Consider the following 18,386-nt stretch of genomic DNA (forward strand, 5'->3'; position numbering starts at 1 on the left):
TACCCGCCTTTCAGCGCACAATCTCTCTCTGCCAGGAAAAGGGCCTCTGATTTCAGGGAGCAGTGGAATGGGATTTATGTCTCAGAGGATCATTGGCCATAGCTTCTCACTCTTCCAGGGAAAGGGACTAAGTGTGAAAAGCCAGAAGGGGTCTGTCTCTCTTTCTCTCTCCTTCTCCCCAGCCACATTAAAGCCTTTGGAGTGCTTCAGGTAGTCTGTAACCAGAACTGAGGCATGTGACGATTCCACTCCCCATGAAGCTGCACCCCCATAGGGCTCTAGAAGCATAAGAGAAATCCCTGCCTACGTTCAAAATGATTCAGATTTACTGAGTAAAGTTCCAAGTGATATTAAGTTGGTCCTACAGTTCTTGGGTGTTAGCCAGCCTGGGGAAGCATGCTTGACAACCTTTTAGGCTCTTGGGGACATCTAGCAAGTTATTCCCACAATTGAAGTATTTATGCTGGTCTCCCTCTGCCATTGACTGGTAAGTAGGCCAAGATGAACAGCATGATATCTCTTTCCTGTAACTGCCGGGAATGACACCAGACATCCACCACTACAACCACCCAAAAAAAGAAAAGCCTGCTGCCACACAGCCAATGGCTTGTAAGAAAGTGAAAGGTTATGAAGTTTCTTTGTGTTTTTGTATAAGTTTGGAAACTCAGGTTGGCGCAGCAGTAGCACCACCCAGTGAAAGATATGGTCACACCTTCAGAAGGGGACTTCCTTCCAAAAGATCCCATAGTCTGTAACAGGAAGATGTACTTCACAGACATCTCAAAGCCTCAACCATAGCCATTCAGACAAAAATAATGTCCTATACATGGTAAGAAAAACAAGCTTGGGGGCAAGTTAATGGCTCATCAGCCAGGGGTCTGTTCCTTCGGTGGAGTGAGAGGTCTTCGATTCTGTTCTGGGTCAAATCCTTGATGTGATTTGTGACAAAAGCAATTAGTCCTGCGGCAGTGGCTCCTAGGAAACGAGATGGCCAAGTGGGGAAGTACCCATAAATGGCAATTAATCTTCCTAAATGGATATCTTGTGCATGCAAACTTGCAGTTGAAGATTTGTTGGGGGAACAGTAGTGAAATTAGTTGAGACTGACGAAGCCTCAAACCCTAACTGCCAAAGCCAGCATAGAAATCCATTGGTCACTACCAACAGTAAACAAGAAGGGATTGTCCCCCAACTGGAGGGGAAAAAATTGGAGCAGAAACTGCCAAGCAAACCTAAATAAAATTTCTCCCAAACTGATACTGATACGACTCTCGGCACGACAAAGAAAATGAGCATTTGTATATGAGAGCTTTAATTTCCGCACAAAACTTTTCCCTTTAATCTACTCTTTGCGCCCAGAAACGTAAAAGACGGCTGGTGGTAGTCACAGCAAGGTTTAGATTGCAAATTATACATCTGTACCTATTCATGGACAACATGCTAATAAGTGCCCTGTCCAGGGAAACATGACTGGACAACTGTGGGAAAGGGATTATATTGGCAGTTGTTCAAAATCAAGAACTTTTTGGACTTAGGGCAGATAATTGTTCACCCAGGGGTCAAACAATCATGGTTTTGGCCATAATTTTACCACCATGGTAAAATTTGCAAATATCTAAAACTTTATTGCATGTCATTTCTTGGCAATAATCTTTAGTAACCAATTGTCTCCAATGTCTAGGATTGCTGCTATCATCCCCAGAATGAGGCTTCTCAAACTGTGCCACCAGAAATTCCTTCTGAGAATGTGGAAATACACACCTGAAAATTAGTTGCCATTCCCAGATCATATCTGAATGTCTTTCTCAGCAGATCAGTACAAACGCTGAAAGCCACCCCAAATCACATTACGCCTCTACATGCTCACTTTGGAAGCAAGCCTCAGTGTGGAGAGCAAACTTGAACTATCTTTTGAGTAGGTGTCAATATAGATCCCAATGTAGATGCACTTTTGAGGAATGTTTTCTGAGTAGCCGTGTCAGTCGGGTCAACTGTGCCTCGTGCTCCCATGTGAGGGCACAAAGTGGGGAGTTGGCTGCTACTCTCCCTCATGTTGCCTCTCCCTGCCTGTGGCAGTAAGATGGAACCTGGACAACGAGCAGGATAGTCTGCTACTCGTTCTCAGATTCCTACATCTGTGTTTAGCAACTTCTTTGTCGTATTACATCTAATCTTTTTTTCTATTTTCTAATTCCGTAATCCCCCTGTACAGTGGAGAGAGGCACTCTGCACTACGGTTATCATACCCATCATGCAGTGGCCTTCTGCCCTTTATTGACAGGCATAGCAGGTGCCTCTTCTGCCTCGGGAAAAGATGAAAAATACTCAAGCTGCCACCACTCATCCTGCACTGAAAGTCCAGCGAGACAAGGCTCAAAGTACATTTATCTAAGCAATTCCATGAATGTTGCTTCAGTTCCTAAAGAGGTGGGAACTGTTAAGCTAGAGTTGAGCTGGCTATCCACAGCAAGTGCCCCAACAAGCAGGTGCCATACCCTGAGTTCCAATAGGGAGAAGAGGACAGCCAAAAAAGGCATCAAATTCACTGGTGCCGGCACCAGGATAAGAAATGCTGCAGTGGCACTGCCCTGGGCTGGCACCATTAGCACCGGCAGTTTCAGCACTGAAACCTTGGCACTTACACCTTCTAGTTCAAAAGGCACCGAGAGACACACACAACATGAGCTCAGCTCTAAGCATTCTATGGGATCCTCTCCCCAGGAGGACTTGAAGTACGCCTCCAGGTACAAGCCTTACAAGCCCACATTGCCAGTGAGGGCTGATAAGCTGACAACACTCAAAAGAATGAGGAGAAAGCAGAGCCAGTACCAACTTTGATGTTAAGATCCGTACCAGTACATCGGCACCGGTAAGCAAGCCCATCCCAGTACCAAGATACATGCTGATAAAGGAACCACCATCTCCCCTTGCTTCACCACCAAGATGCTGGCACCCCGCCAATGAGTCACAGTTTCAGCAGATGTACTTCTCATCACTGTCTCTCAGCTACTCCCTTCTCTCTTACAGAATAGGGAGTACTCTTCCCTCAGATTGGCAAGGGACCCTAGAGGGAGTGCCGGAAACTCCCCATATTAAATATACAATTGACAATTGGCTGGTCAACATCCTTACAATTTGGCTTGTTGGCTTTACTGGGGTCCACCTTCCCACATGTCTAGGAGCGGTTCCCCATGATTAGAAAAAGGAGATCTTGATCATCAGTGGCCAGGCCCCCCACACCTGAACTTGATGACCCTTATAAGCTGGCAGAGACAGTTCTAGAGACATTTCACTAACTTCCTTTCCCATCATAGGAGTCTTCATCTTCACCTGATGAGACATTCAAACTGGTGACTTCAAGGCCTTCCATGACTTGCTCACAAGAATAGCTGAAACTGTGGACACTGAAACAATGTGCAAGCAGTTCAACACCCTCTGCTCCTCAGCAAGAGCAAGAATTGCCCTTTTGATTAATTAGGGCATACTGGAGCCAGCAAAAGCACTCTGGCATATTCCAGTCTTGTTTCTCCTGACTTGGAAGTAAATATAAAACATTATCAAGTGCCAGCCAAAAATTTTGAACATTTTAATACTTATCCAGCCCCATCTTCCTGGTAGTGTCCACTGTCCAAGCAAAGACCGGGTCCACCAAAAGATAAGGACCCCAAGAAACTGGATCTTTTCAGTCATAAGCATCTGATTGCTTCCAACTTTGTATTGCGAACTGCCAGGCTCTGTTTGCAAAAAATAACAAAACATTTTTTTAAACATGGGAGGAGATAATCTTCCATTCCAAGCTCTCACTGTAGAGAAGAATTCAGGGAGACCATCAAAGAGGGCTAGATGATAGCAAAGATGGTGCTTCAGATGGCTATGGATGTATCAGGTATGACTGCCAGTTCCACGGCCATTATGATGCAGAGCATACCTCTTGGTTGCAAGCATCTGATATTCTGAAGGACGTGCAGGAACTCTAGATTTGCACATCAAGGATGCCACAGATCTGACTCAGATCCCGCTACTGGACATTTTTCAGATTGCCGTGACAGTGTCCAAATGCTGAATCTAACGTGCTTAGCTTGAGGTACTGGGCAGAGTTTAGGCTCTTTCTCTGGCTTTGGGCCTTCCGCCATGCTCTCTAAGTAGAGACCTCATGTCTGACATGCCTCCTGGCAGTGGAAATCCCTGCATTTCAATTTTCTAGGTCCTGAAACTAGTGCTGTCTCCCCCAAGCCTCCCCTGTAGAACTTGCACATTCCCCAGAATCCCATTGAAGGTTGTCAGCCTTCTGATTTATAGTTGTACTTCTGATGTATAGTTTACTTCTTCAGCAGTAAGACAAGAATAACAGGATAAAAGCATATCTCTGTAAGACGAGAATAACAGGATAAAAGCATATCACACTGTGGTGATAGTACCTGGGTGATGGAACATAGGTAGACTTTTTTATTGTTGTTTAACATCTTAGAAATTTCAAAAAGAAGCATAAATTGGACACCATACAATTTGTATTCCAAGACCTGAAGGACCATTGTGATCTAATCTAACCTCCTGTATAACACGGGCCATAGAACTTCCCCAAAATAATTCCTAGAGCATATTTTTTAGAAAAACATCCAATCTTAATATAAAAATTGCCAGTGGTGGAGAATCCACCAAGATGTAAATTGCTCCGATGGTTGATTATCCTTATCATTAAAACTTTAAATCCTATTTTCAGACTGAATTTGTCTAGCTTCAACTTCCAGCCACTAGATCATGTTATACCTTTTTCTGCTAGATTAAAGAATCCATTATCAATATTTGTAGGCACTTATAGACTAATCCAGTCACCCCTTGACCTTTGTTAAACTATAAGATTGAGCTCCTTGAGTCTATTTGCTATAAGGCATGTTTTCTAATCTTTTAATCATTCTCGTGGCTCTTTTCTGAACCCTCTCCCCCCATCCTGTAAGTATGGCCTACATTCTTTGTTTATAGATGTATACATTTACATTCTAGTTTTTTAATAAAAAAAAAGTCATGCTGTATCAAATCAAAGTATATTACAGCAACTATTACCTTTTATCAACCATATTTGCAATCGCACCAAAAATATATATAAAATGAGTTTGGCAGGATCTATTTTCCATAAACCCATGTTGATTGGCATTAATTATATTACCCTTCTTTAATTCTTTATTAAGGGCATCGCATAACAGCTGCTCCATTATTTTGCTTGGGATTGATGTCAGACTAATAGGTATCTAATTATCCAAGCCATCCCATTTACCCTTTTTCACTATTGGCACAATGTGATAGGATAGCAGCCCCATGGTCCTACTATACCTCGCCCCAGTCAAGCAGCAGCGAAGGTGCGTCTTCCAGTTCTGCCTAGAGAGGCTGCACAGAAGCAGCCAATCAGAGCACAGCAGGCTCAGATAAAAGTAGCTGCAGGGCCTTAGCAGGTCAGTTCCTAGCTGGGAGCGGAGCAGCGAAGAAAGGTGCTCCTCTTTGACCAAAGGAGCTCAACAATTAACCAGTGATAACTTCTGGCTAACCTTACATATTTGGGGTTGCCAGAGAGATGAACCTGAGAACATTGGGCCTAAGATAGGGCTAATAATCAAAGGGTCTGGTAGAAAGAGCCCAGGGAAATAGCAGCGATGGATTGGAGTAAGCAGTACATGGCTACTGTGTAGAGGATCCCTGGCTCGGAACCCGGAGTAGTGGGCAGGGTTCCCGCACCAGCCATTGGCAAAGTGTCCTAAACCCCAAGGAGACAAGGCTTGTTTAGAAGCCCAAGTGAAAGGCTGCATTAAAGGGCCCAGAGTCTGGGCTGAAGACCCCGGTGAGGACAGGCAGAGCGTTTGCTACCCAGGAAGGGGTTCGTTTTCGAGTATTAGACCCGGCCAAAGGGCTGAGCCACTGGAGACCCGCTAAGCAAGGTTGACAACCTACAGGGAGCGGGCACTAGGAGTGAGAAAAAGACTGCATTACCACACCCAGCTGCTAGAAGGTGCAAGAGGTAAGTGCCTCCTTTACACACAACATTTACGTTCTTTGTGGGATCAACACCTGGCACATTTTCCTATTTCTGACTAAGGTTTTTTGTTTTTTTTTAATAGCACTTTATTTGTAAATGTCTCATTGAAAATCTCCCTCATGCAAGTTGTCCCAGCAATAGACTGCTCCTTTTCAGCCAGACACATAGTGTATGTAATTATCCCTGTGATCTTTACAGTGTTATAGAGAGAGAAGAATTTCATTATACCATCCTAAAATTACACCAGATGCCCACTCATCTTCCTTGGAAGTGGCTTCTTTTAATAGCTTTATACCTGAAATAACTGGTTTTATCTTTCATGCTTAACCAGCTCATTTTGTCTGAGAGGCCTAACCAGCTGCCATGGCTGGAGTTCTTTTGTTCTGCCACTTTTGAATTAAAGGTAAGCAAAAATGGTCTCCCATAACTCAAAAATAAATTTAGCAATTAGCTTTCAATAAGAACAGCCATAAACTGCTGGCCTGAGACTAAGCATAGGACACTTCGGATTGAAAGGATTTAAAAAAAAAACAAAAACCAAGGCATTATAATGGAGCTCTGAATTTTAAATAGTTTTGCTAGTATGAAAGGCACATATTACCCAATATCCTTGGATAATCTAAATTTGCATTATAATAAAAGTCAGAAAATCTCAATCCTTCCCTGTTAACGTAGGGAAGTATTGCCTCCAGGTAGCAGCCCTTTCTTAAGGTTGCAAAATACCCAGAAAGCACCAGAACCACTCTCAGTTCTCAGTCCTCAAGGCTACAGTAAATTTCATCTAAGGCAGTAACTCTCTGTAAACCCGGGAAAGAAAATAACTGGGAACAGGTAGTCCAAAATATAGCTTGTTCTTGATGTCACCATGTCTATTAATTCCCACATTGGATCTAATGGCAGATGGGTTAATACTACCCCAATTAGTATCAGGGTAATGAAGCTTTGTGATTCGATTAAAGCTAAGTAAATGGAAAGACAATACCAGTGTTTAAAAGACAAAGCTCAATAATATCTCTGCGTTAACGGATTATTTTTAATTCAGGACTAGATTCTGTCTATCTGCCTCCACTGCAATCAGTTGCACTACTTGTGCAACAAAGTACTAGACAGCACAAATAAGAGATTCAGGCCCACATCCTGTTAAAGTCCCTTATAATAAGGCCTGGTCTACACTTAACCTGGTGATTTGGCGGCAGTCAACAGGAGTTACGCAAACTACTCTGTGTAGCTCGCGTAACTCCCGTTGACTGCCATGCTTCCCTTCTGCACGCCATCTTCACTGCACTATGCCACTTGAGAGGGTGGATTAACAGTGTCAACTTTTGGATCGATTGAGCAGGTCTTCACTGAGCACTCAATGGATCCAGTTAAGTCGATCTGACGGCGGCAAAGACATACCCTATCAAATGCAATGCAGTGGAGTATCAAAAAGGATACTCGCAGCACAAAGCTAATACCACTGCCTTTGAAATCTTAATTGACAAGGTTGCTTTTCTCTTCTTCCATAGCCTCCTGGCCTGAACTCCACTGAGAAACGTGCTTGACATCCCCTTTGCTATAGATAGGCATTTAGTAGTCATAAACAAATCTAATTATGAAATCACCAGGACCACCTGAGTCTGTGAATTAGAAATCACTTACCATCTATGTTGAATGTGCCTCTCTGGATGAACAAATAAGAATCAAACTGCTTAGAAAAATCCATTCTAAACAATTAGTTCCACATTGTATTTAGCTGTGACATTCATAGTTTCCCAGACAACAAGAAGAGCTCTTTGTAAGCTCAAATGCTTGTCTGTCTCACCAGTGGAAGTTGGTCTGATTAAAAAAACAATTTTTTTAAAAAATCACCTCACCCACCTTGTCTCTTTTAGAAGAATCATGGCAGTTTTCAGTCTCTTAATCCTCCTACATTCAGACATTAAAATCTCTACAAAAATTCTAGATTTCACAAAACTTCTTTGCATACTTAATTTAGATGGAATGAATGGGCCAAATTTGTTAACATAACCCAGTGATTGTCCAATATTAAAAAGTGTTTGGTATACAGAGAGCTCAGCCTGCTTAGTCCCATGATGCATACACCATTAAAAATCCTTCTTAGTCTTTTATTAAAGATACAGAGAAGAAGGAAAATCAGTTAAAGCATTTGAAATGTAGAGTATGAAGTGAGGCTGTCATTTTAGTAGCATCCTTTGTTGCTTTTCCCTTTAGCTGGAGAGGGTTTTTAAAAGGGAAAAACCCTTGTTTGACAGTCTCTTTAAGTGGTATAAAAATGGTAATAACTCTCCTTGGGAGAAAAGAGAAGTTAGTGAAAATGGGCTGGAGCTGCTGTTATTGCTACTGTTAAAGTCCAATCCTGTTTCATCCTATGTGGTGGCTGGAGTTCAACTGGAGCCAGAAAGTTTGGTGATGTCAGCTGGGCCCTCCTCTCTGGCCCGGTCTGGTCAAAATGTCTCTCAGGATCAAAGTCCCTAAAAATAGTTGGGATGGCAACCATAATAGTAAAGTTCACTCCAGTAGGCAATTTTTCCTCCCCCAAACGCTCTCTTTAAGAACCCACAAAAAACTAGTGGCACAAACTAGCCCATCCCCTTATTATTTTGTCCAACAATTAGGCCTAGTTTCCAACACACGAATTTTAGGTCACTAATTTTTGGTTCCATGCTTTTCTTGTTTGCCAAGCATGAGCTTAACACTTGGTAAACAAGAAAAGTCCTTAAATCATACCACTAAGCCTTCTTGTTTGAAAAAATTCAGTCTGTATTGTCTCCATTTTCATACCTTTTCCTAGCAACGTTCATTGTTATAGGTTATTGTAACATCTTATAAACTTTCACATACCTTTTACAGTTAAACTCACATTTAAAATAAATTTGTAAACCCAATTATCACAATATGCCTGACCTGGCAGTTAGCTGCATAATTCTTTTGGTGAACCTAGCCCTGAAAACCTCTTGTAGTTGTGGATTAATTAAGTGCTGTTGGTCAGAATAACTGTGTTTTAGCACTGAAGTAGTACCTTACATGTTCAAAGCATGTGTATAAACATTAACTTCACTGAAAACCTGTGAGATGATAATTATCCCCATTTTACAGCTGAGACGTGTGAACAAGATTGTTCTCCTCATACCTAACTCCCCATACCTAGTCAGAAGCTTTGCTAGGATTAGAAATTGAGAATTCTTGGTTCCTGTTGTGTTCACTTTGCTACCTTCTGGTAATATAATTGAGGGCCTAAACTGTGTCACTGGCAAACCTATCACTTTGTGGAAGAGCCCATATTTAATATAATTTGAAACAAATCTTCGAATGAGACTTGATCATTTGTTTCAATATTCATTTTCCTCCTTCTCTACTTAGTTTATTTGAATAAAGGGCATCGTAAAATTAGTACAGGACTCCAGGAGAAGAAGGTGAGAAGAGGCCTTTCCTTACCATACTTCTATCTTTATCTCCTGGTGCTCTTTGTTTTTCTTTAAAAAATCTTTGGTAACATCAGCCAACTATGGAACTAATGACTCTTAAAGAAAATCTAAATTATATTCCCATTTCCTAAGCATGACCCTCATATACCAGTTCAACAGGGACTAAGATGGGTAATAATTAATTATGCCAAGTGTGTGGCCTGATAAACTCAAAATCAGACCAATGAAGAAATTTGTGCCATCTCTCAGATGCTTAGTTGCCCAGTCAACAAACACACACATGTATACCTCAACCCATGTGAGTTATCCCATTGAACTCAACATATACAGTTCACACATGTGCCTAGGTGTCTGCAAAGTTGGGGCCTCAGGCATGTGAGCTAACCTAAAAATAAGGAAAAACCAGGCACTTCCTTTTTACTAATACTTTAGACCTCTTTCATTGCTGATAAATAACTTCTCCTGTTTTGCTTGAGTGAGTAATAATGAGGCAATTCTAAATGAACACTTGCAACCCTTCCAATCCGCCCTCAATGAAATGACCACAATGAGGTCCTGCCAAGAGCGCATCTTGTTCTACAGCAAAATCTGGCTATGTTTAGGCATATTTACAAAATATCTATGCACATCTAACTAATTTGCTAATTCCAGATTGCTTATACTTCTTATCTTACTCCATTTGAATTGAATAAAATGGAAAGCTTGCCATTAGAAAAATATTGGAGAAGATGCAATGACGCCACGAGCAGCTCTTCTCACGTAGTGAAAATGTCCCAAAGATATAGAACCAGAACACAAATACAAGCATTGAAGCAGAAGTACTTTGTACTATTTCCTGTATATGCTTGCCTGAGAATTTTTGAAATACGAACTAAAGATAAAATCTGACACTTCATCTCAATTCCTCATGCTGGATAGCAGAACAGTCATAGTCACAGAATGGTGCAATCTCAACATGACAGCTTGCATCAGATGGATTGCTAAAATCTGGGCAGCTCTTGTAATTGAAGAGATGATTAATTCAGGGAGGGATCACTATGCCAAAAGTTTGAATAGTTGAAAAATGTATTGAAAAAGTCAATGTTTAAATATTAATCAGCCCACTTGACTCACTTCTCTTACTAACAAAAGAGCTCTCCTGCCTCTCTCTGTGCTTGTTTAGAGATGTGTACATGATATGGCTAAGTAAAAGCAAGCAGACTTTTAATGGTTACTTGTTACTAACTTAAATATCATATATCCTGATTCACCTGCTTATACTTACCTATCTTACATTCTTGTGTTTGTCAAAAAATATTATAAAAAATAATCACAACTGAAGAAGTGACCGCATAAGAGTAAGGAAACCTGGGTTGTGTCTGTGGCACTGCCACTTGCCTGTTATATGACTTTGGATAATTTACTTCACCTCTTGCATCTCTGTTAGTCCTTAGCTCCTTTGTTTTGTCTTCTCAGATTGTAAGCTTTTTAGAGAAAGAGCTATGGTTTGTACAATGCCTAACGCAGTGGGACCCTGCCTGCAGGTGTGCGTCTTGGGGTGCTGTTGTAATGCAAATATTAAATAACCAGTCATCTTAGCCATTCAAATTTGATTTCTCAATTTTTTCAAAAACAAAAAGTGTTATCCCTCCATGCTTCCTTATTTACATGAGGACTGTTTTGATGCTGTTTTATTCTTTAAAATAATACACATCACGACAGCAAATTACACTGGCAATAAAATATTTGTATCTTGGAGAAAAATGGGGAAGCAAGGGAGGGCAGACTCCATTCTTCTGATCAGGAAACAAACCAGTTGTGAGAGGTAAAGTGGTATATCTAGGAATGAGAAATGAGATGTGATGTGGGGAGCAGAAGGAGAGTGGTTTGTGGGAAAGATAGATGAAAGGATCTGGCTTAAGTGTCCTAAGTAGAAGAGAGAAGGTGAAAAGAGGTGAGAGAGAGGCAGAGAGGAGGGAAAAATTGAGAGAACATAAGAAAGGAGAAAATGGAAGAGACAGAAATGAACAAAATGGATAAACGCAGAAGCTTCAAGAGAGTACATCTCTCTGTGGCCTATGATGTTGAAATACATGGCAGACAACCTGTACTAGGTTAATGTGCCAACCAGGTGGTGATCTAAGTGTTCAAGCAGTACACTTTTGAAGATAATACTAGAAAAGATATGTGCTAACCTAGGAACGGCTCAGAGATGAGAGCTGGGACTTCTGTCTCTTCTCTTGTTTGTCACTGTGCTACATGCCAGAAATACTTGCAGCTTCACAGTGGACAAATCTCATCCTGCTCTAAAACTACAGGCCCTGCAATATAATTTCAGCTAAGCAAAAATGTGTATTGGATGTTAGCTGTGATGGACCTCTAGTCTACAACTGAGCAACGCTTATTCTATCCAGCATAAGGCAGTGGTACTCATTCACACTAGCCATTTCTTAACAATACTGCCCAAACAGAATGGTGCAGACATTAAAGCTTCACGGGATTTTATGTATTCATGTCCCTGCCTGTTGGGTTTCTTTGGCAGAAAAGGAGAGATGAAAGAACTTTTGCTTGTGTTTCTAATTTACCTACATGTACAATATGAATTACTATGCAAATTAGGTGTAGCCTTTGAATTCTCAGAAACTTGTTTAAAAAAACAAACCGGACAGCTGTGTCACAAAGCTTGGATGCTGTTACCACCACCCCACACCTGGAGGGAAGGGAGGAAAAAGGGTGGGGTGAACATTTGTGGGAAACAAAGGTGTGGTAAAGGGACTGGGGCATTTGGCTCTGGTTATGTCCACTGTACAACCACCACCCTAATTACCACTAACTAGTAATCTCAGTTACTCAGTTGCAGAGGTACTGCACCGAACAGGTATAGAAGCGTGTACTGTCTTTTTCCTCTGGAAGTGATCCCCAGAATAGGGTCAAAGTGCACGGTTGTGCAGGAATTAATGCATTGGTGCTGCCTGTGTTATAGTTGTTGAAGAATTTCAGTCTCAAAGTCTGTCCTTGGGGCACTTTTCACAAGCAACAGGTTCATTCAAGTCATAGCTAGATACAAACTTTCAAATATATTTGACTAAGCAGGTTTAAACCCATCTGAAAGGCAACAATGTTTTGTTTTAGCAAGGCTGTTTGTATTCCTGCAAGGGCTTGTTTCCCACAGCCCACCTGTATCTGACCCAGTATCTGAAGTTGTCATGCAATTTTTGTAACTTGACATAGGATTTCAGCAGGGAAATTATTGTAAACAACACAGAATTGTTCCTTTAAATCAGGATCATGCCAAAGGAGCATCAAGAGCTTCGATTCGAGATGTGAAGGAGCAAGAAGGGATCACAGAAGAGGAGGCCATACCCAAGGCTGTATTCTCATCGTCCCTGGATGGTGCAATCATGCCGTCATCACCATCTATGGCGGATGAATTCAGACAATTTCAGGAGCTGGCAGAAAGGGTAGATGACACCCTTCGTATTGCTCCTGGAGGAGGTGAAGGATGGTTACCATGAGCTGATAGACATCTTACATGCCACAGATACCCCCAAAATCGCTCTGACAGTTAACTAAGCCATTTTAGATCCAGCCTGGGTAATATGGCAAATCCCAGCCTCAGTAGCTCCGATGTGCAAGCAAGTGGACAAGAAATATTATGTCCATGCTAAGGACTCAGTGTGCCTTTTTAACCACCCACCACCCAGCTTCCTTGTGGCCGATGCAGTTAATTCTCAAGGACGGCAACATCATGCTCAAAATATAACAGGGATTGGAAGTGCCTGGACCTTTTCGGTAGGAAGGCATATTCATTGGCCTCCCTGCTGTTTCAGATCACAAATTACTAGGCGCTACTATTAAAGCATGACTACACAAACTATAATAAATTCAATGACTTTATTGAGAAATTTCCAAAAGCCTCTCAGGCCACTTTTAAAGCCATTGTCCAAGATGGACAGTTAGTGGCAAAGATGGCCCTACAATTGGCCCTACATGCAGCCGATACGGCAGCCAGGACCATCTCCATGACTGTGGTGATGAGGTGGGTGTCATGGCTCCACCTTTGGGGATTCCCGAAGGAGGTGCAAACCACAGTTGAAGACCTTCCTTTTGAAGGTGTAAATCTCTTTGTGGAGAAGATGGATTTCTCGCTATACTCCTTAAAGGACTGCAGGGCAACCCTCAGGTCTCTGGGCATCTGTATGCCAGGACAAAAGCGACATTTAGGGTCAGTACCAACAAAGCCCATAGTCAGCCCAATTCATGCCTCAGTGCAGTTACAAGCCTCAAAGAAAGAGAAATACATTCTCTAGATGCCAGTCTTCTGGGCCTCAGCCCTCTACCCAGTCTCTTGTCCAGAGACACTTGAGGTGCCGTGAGACCACTCCCAACTGCCGTCTTCCCTGTTTAGTAGTGTTCCTCAGCATCTGGAAGTGCATAACCATGGACAAATGGGTCCTGGAAATCGTGAAGCTTGGTTACTCCATCCACTTCACCTCCCTACCCCCTCAATATCCCCCTTCCCTGTCCCTCTTCAGGGACCCTTCTCATGAGAGTCTGCTAAGCAGGAGATACATCACCTCCCATAACTAGGAGCCATAGAACCAGTATCTCAACATCTCCAAGTCAAAGCATTCTACTCTCGCTATTTCCTAATACCCAAAAAGAAGGGAGGTTGGAGACCAATCTTAGACCTCAGAGATCTCAATGAGTTCAAAGCTCAAAAATTCAAGATGGTTACCTTGTCAATCATTCCCTCATTGGAACAGGGAGACTGGTTTTTGGACCTCGACATACAGGATGCCTATTTTCATGTCCCAATATTACCAGCTCACAGACGCTTCCTGAGGTTCACCCTAGGAAACAATCACTATCAGTACAGAGTGCTTCCCTTCAGGCTGTCATTGGCCCTGAGAGTATTCTCCAAAGTCCTCTCGGTGGTAGCCACCCACCTACGCTCTCGAGGGATTATGATCTATCCCTACCTGACGACTGTCTTCTCAGGGTCTGAGCACTATAGGAGGCACACTGAGCCACCGAAGACATGATATGCGTGTTCATGGAGCTAGAGCTCCAAATCAATGCCCAGAAATAGACCATTACTGGTCCAAGGTCTAGAGTTGATAGGGGCCAACCTGGATTCCCTTCAGGCCAAAGCCTTTCTTTCTCAGGACAGGTTCCTATCCTTGGTATCACTTATAGACATGGCTCAACACAGCCCTCAAGTGTCATCCAGAATCTGCCTCCAAATCCTGGGGCATATGGCAGCCAGCACCACAGCGGTCCCACATGCCAAGCTTCCCATGCAATGCCTACAGATGTGATTCGACTTGATGTACAAGTCAAACAGAGACAATCTGCAAAAACCTTTGTTACTGCCCCTCAAAGCCAAGGAAACCCTCAACTGGTGGAGAAACCCGGCCAACACTGGAAAAGGGACTCCCTTTCTTCAGATACTGCCGTCACACTCCTCACTACCAATGCATCCCGCATGGGATGGGGGCACATCTCAATAACCTAAAAGTACAGGGAAAATGTTCACTTTTGGGAATATCCTTGCATATCAATCTCCTACAGTTAAGGGCAGTCAGGAATGCTTGTGCTCATTTCCTACATAACAGGGTCTGACATAAAGATCCTTATGGACAACATAGCCTGCATGTACTATATCAATCACCAAGGGGGAGCCAGATCACCTTCCCTGTGCTCAGAAGCAATGAAGCTGTGGAACTGGTGCCTCACCGACAATGTCACCCTATTTGCAGCTTACCTTCCAAGTGCACAGTATGTAGTAGCAGAGAGTTTGACCTGCAAATTCCCCCACGACCATCAGTGGAAACTACTCCTGATGGTACTTTATGACGTGTTCACACATTGGGGAACACCATCCATAGACTAGTTCACCACCCACCAGAACAGAACAGAAAGTGCAAGTGATACTGTTCCAGAGCGGGGATCGGCTAGCATTCCCTGGGCGATGCTCTTCTTCTCCTATGGGACAAAGACTTCCTCTACGCCTTTCCCCCATTTCCCCTTCTACTGAAGGTCCTGATAAAGATAAAGCAGGATAGAGCCCATGTAATCCTTATTGCTCCAATGTGGCTGAGACAAACCTGGTACCCTTACCTGATGCAGCTCGTGATGTGTGCCCACTAATCTCTTTTCCAGCCATGCTGCATCTTCTCTCTCAGGACAAGGGACACATCACGCATCTCAACTTGGGGATCCTGCACCTCAAGGCTTGGCTCCTATGTGATTCCAACATTTAAAATCAGCATGCTCAGAAGAGGTACAGGAGGTCCTGCTCCACACAAGAAAGCCCTCCATGCATCACACTTATCTGCAATAATGGTCCAGATTCCAGGCTTGGTACGCATCCAGGCAAATCTCTCCAGTCTCGGCATCTCTTCCTCCTATTCTAGACTACACACTGACTCTTAAAAAAAAAAAAAAAAATCAGGGTTGTCTCTGAGCACCCTAAAAGTTCACCGAGTGGCTATTACAACATTTCACAACCTATAGAAGGACGCTCAATCCTCTCACACCATACCACTAAAAGGTTCCTGAAGGGAATAACAAACCTCTTCCCACAACCTGGCCTCCCCACTCCCTTGTGGGACCTAAAGTTGGTGCTGAAAGGACTGACGACACCGGTTTCAAACCAATGGCAACTTGCTTGCTGTTACATCTATCGATGAAAATGGCCTTCTTAATCACAATCACTTTGGCAAGGAGAATCGGGAAATAGCAGCCCTAATGGCACATCCTCCATACATGACACTCTTCCCAGATAATGTCACACTTAGACCTCATCCAAGGTTCATTCCTAAGGTCCCTTCATCATTCTACATGAATCAGTGCATTCATTTTCCAACCTTCGACCCTAAGCCTCACCGAGACAACATGGAGGCTATACTCCATATGCTAGATGTCAGGAGAGCCCTGACATTCTATCCGGTAAGATAAAAACTTTCAGAAAGTCCCATAGACTATTTCTATCCATCACAGAAAGATCCAAAGGCTCAGCTATATCAGCCCAGAGGCTTTCCAAGTGGATCTCGAAACTACATTAAACAGGGCTACCAAATTCGTAACGTGACCCGTGACCCCTCCAGACTCGATCCATATGTATTCCACGAGATTGATCTCCCCACCTTCCTTAAAGAAATCTGTAGAGCAGCGATATGGGCCTCAGTTCATACCTTTGCAAAACACTACATGGTTACTGAGGACTCAGCCTCTGATGCTATCTTTGGCTCCACAGTATTATCAACAGTGACTAACCCAACTCTGAAGCTCCAGCCTTCCTAAGGCTTCCTAAGTCACCTACAATAGAGCACCCATAGGGACACTATTCGAAGAAGTTACTCACCCTATGCAGTAATGATGTTTCTTTGAGATGATGTCTGTCCCCATAGGTGCTCTATTACCTGCCCTCCTCCCCTCTACTTCTGAGTTCTAATGGTTGACTCTGCGGTAGAGAAGGAACTGAGGATGGTTAGCCTGCATGTGCTGCTAGCCTCATGGCGCAGCATGAGGGAAGACAGCGTGTGTGTGGGCACAACAGACACTGCTACCAAAGTTCTCTGATCAGCAGCGCAGGGACACAGAAACGCCTACAATGGAGCACTCATTAAGGGGACACATATTGAAGAAATATCATTACTGCACAGAGTGAGTAATCTTCTTCTTCTTAGCCTTTTTTCTCTGGAGCCAAAGGCCAGAAATAAAACTAAGCTGAAGATAATTTACTGAGGTTTGTTAAACCTCTGAAGAGCATTGAAGAATAATGCTACGTACATACTAAGTAAATAGTTAGCAACTTAGTTCTGTGCTGAGAGCCAAAAATTGTACTTGAGTTCCTCTTAAATAATTAAAGAAACAAACAGTACAATTAACCTCTTTCCATTACTCATGTGTATGAGAAAGCTTGAAAAAACTTGAACAGGTAGCAGACATTATTTTTAAGGTTTCTTTGCTCTATATAAGTGCGAAGAGCTATTGCGGAGAAGCTAAGTCAAAGAAATAAGTTTTATATTTAGTTCAAGAACTTGGGGCTTGTCATCTGGAGTGAGTTCTGTCTGGCTCCTATGAAAGTTCTGTCTCCAGGGCTCATGAGTCTCCCTCCAGTAGCTGATGTTTTCATTGTTTGCAGTGGAATGCAGCTGTTTCGGGAGGTCATGATCATGGAAAGAGAGGTGATCTCAGGTAGCTAGGGCTTGAACTAGACTCTGCTTTAAATGGGGAGCTAGTGCAGACAGCAGAGGACTGGGGTGATGTGGTCATGACAATGTGTTGCTAAGTGGACACTTTGCTGTATTGTTACCAACTGGAGCTATTTTCAGAGTGTGAGGTTTCATTCCTAGATGCAATGAGCTGCAGTAGTCAAGTCAGGAAATCACAGATGAATGGATCACTATGGCCAGATCTGTGTCCTATAGGTTGGGTCACAGGTTTCTGATCAGCCGTAGACTGAAGTGGGTGTTTGTTGCAACTGTGGCTATCTGAGTTTCCAAAAGTATTGAGGAGTCAAACCAAACCAAGCAAATCCAAACCTTGAATGTGTGGATCAATTTTTAAGAACAGTTGGCTGGAGCCCTCTGTAGAGGGGATGTTAGAAAGGAGGCAAGTTTTTCAAAGTACTTCCCTCTCTCTGTCAGTATTCTCTTTCTTGTCTGCATTCATCTTTATCCAGCTGGTCTTCATAGGTGCTGATCTCTGTCAGGGAGCTAAAAGATGTTATTGTTGATGACGACATCAGTCATTAAATAGAAACAGAACTGGGTATCATCTGTGTGTTGCTGAGATTTTAGCTTGTGTGATCTTAGCAGTTGTCCTAGTAGCTTCATAAATTTGTTGAGTAGGATGGGTGAGTCAGGTTGAATGTTATGGAACACAGTATGTGAAGGTTTCTGGAGAAGAGGAACATTTGCCCATCACAACCCACTGGGTTCTGC

The sequence above is a fragment of the Emydura macquarii genome, unplaced genomic scaffold (assembly GCF_026122565.2).
Source record: "Emydura macquarii macquarii isolate MOO-44397 ecotype Brisbane River unplaced genomic scaffold, CSIRO-AGI_Emac_v2 contig_3295, whole genome shotgun sequence".
NCBI lineage: Eukaryota > Metazoa > Chordata > Testudines > Chelidae > Emydura > Emydura macquarii.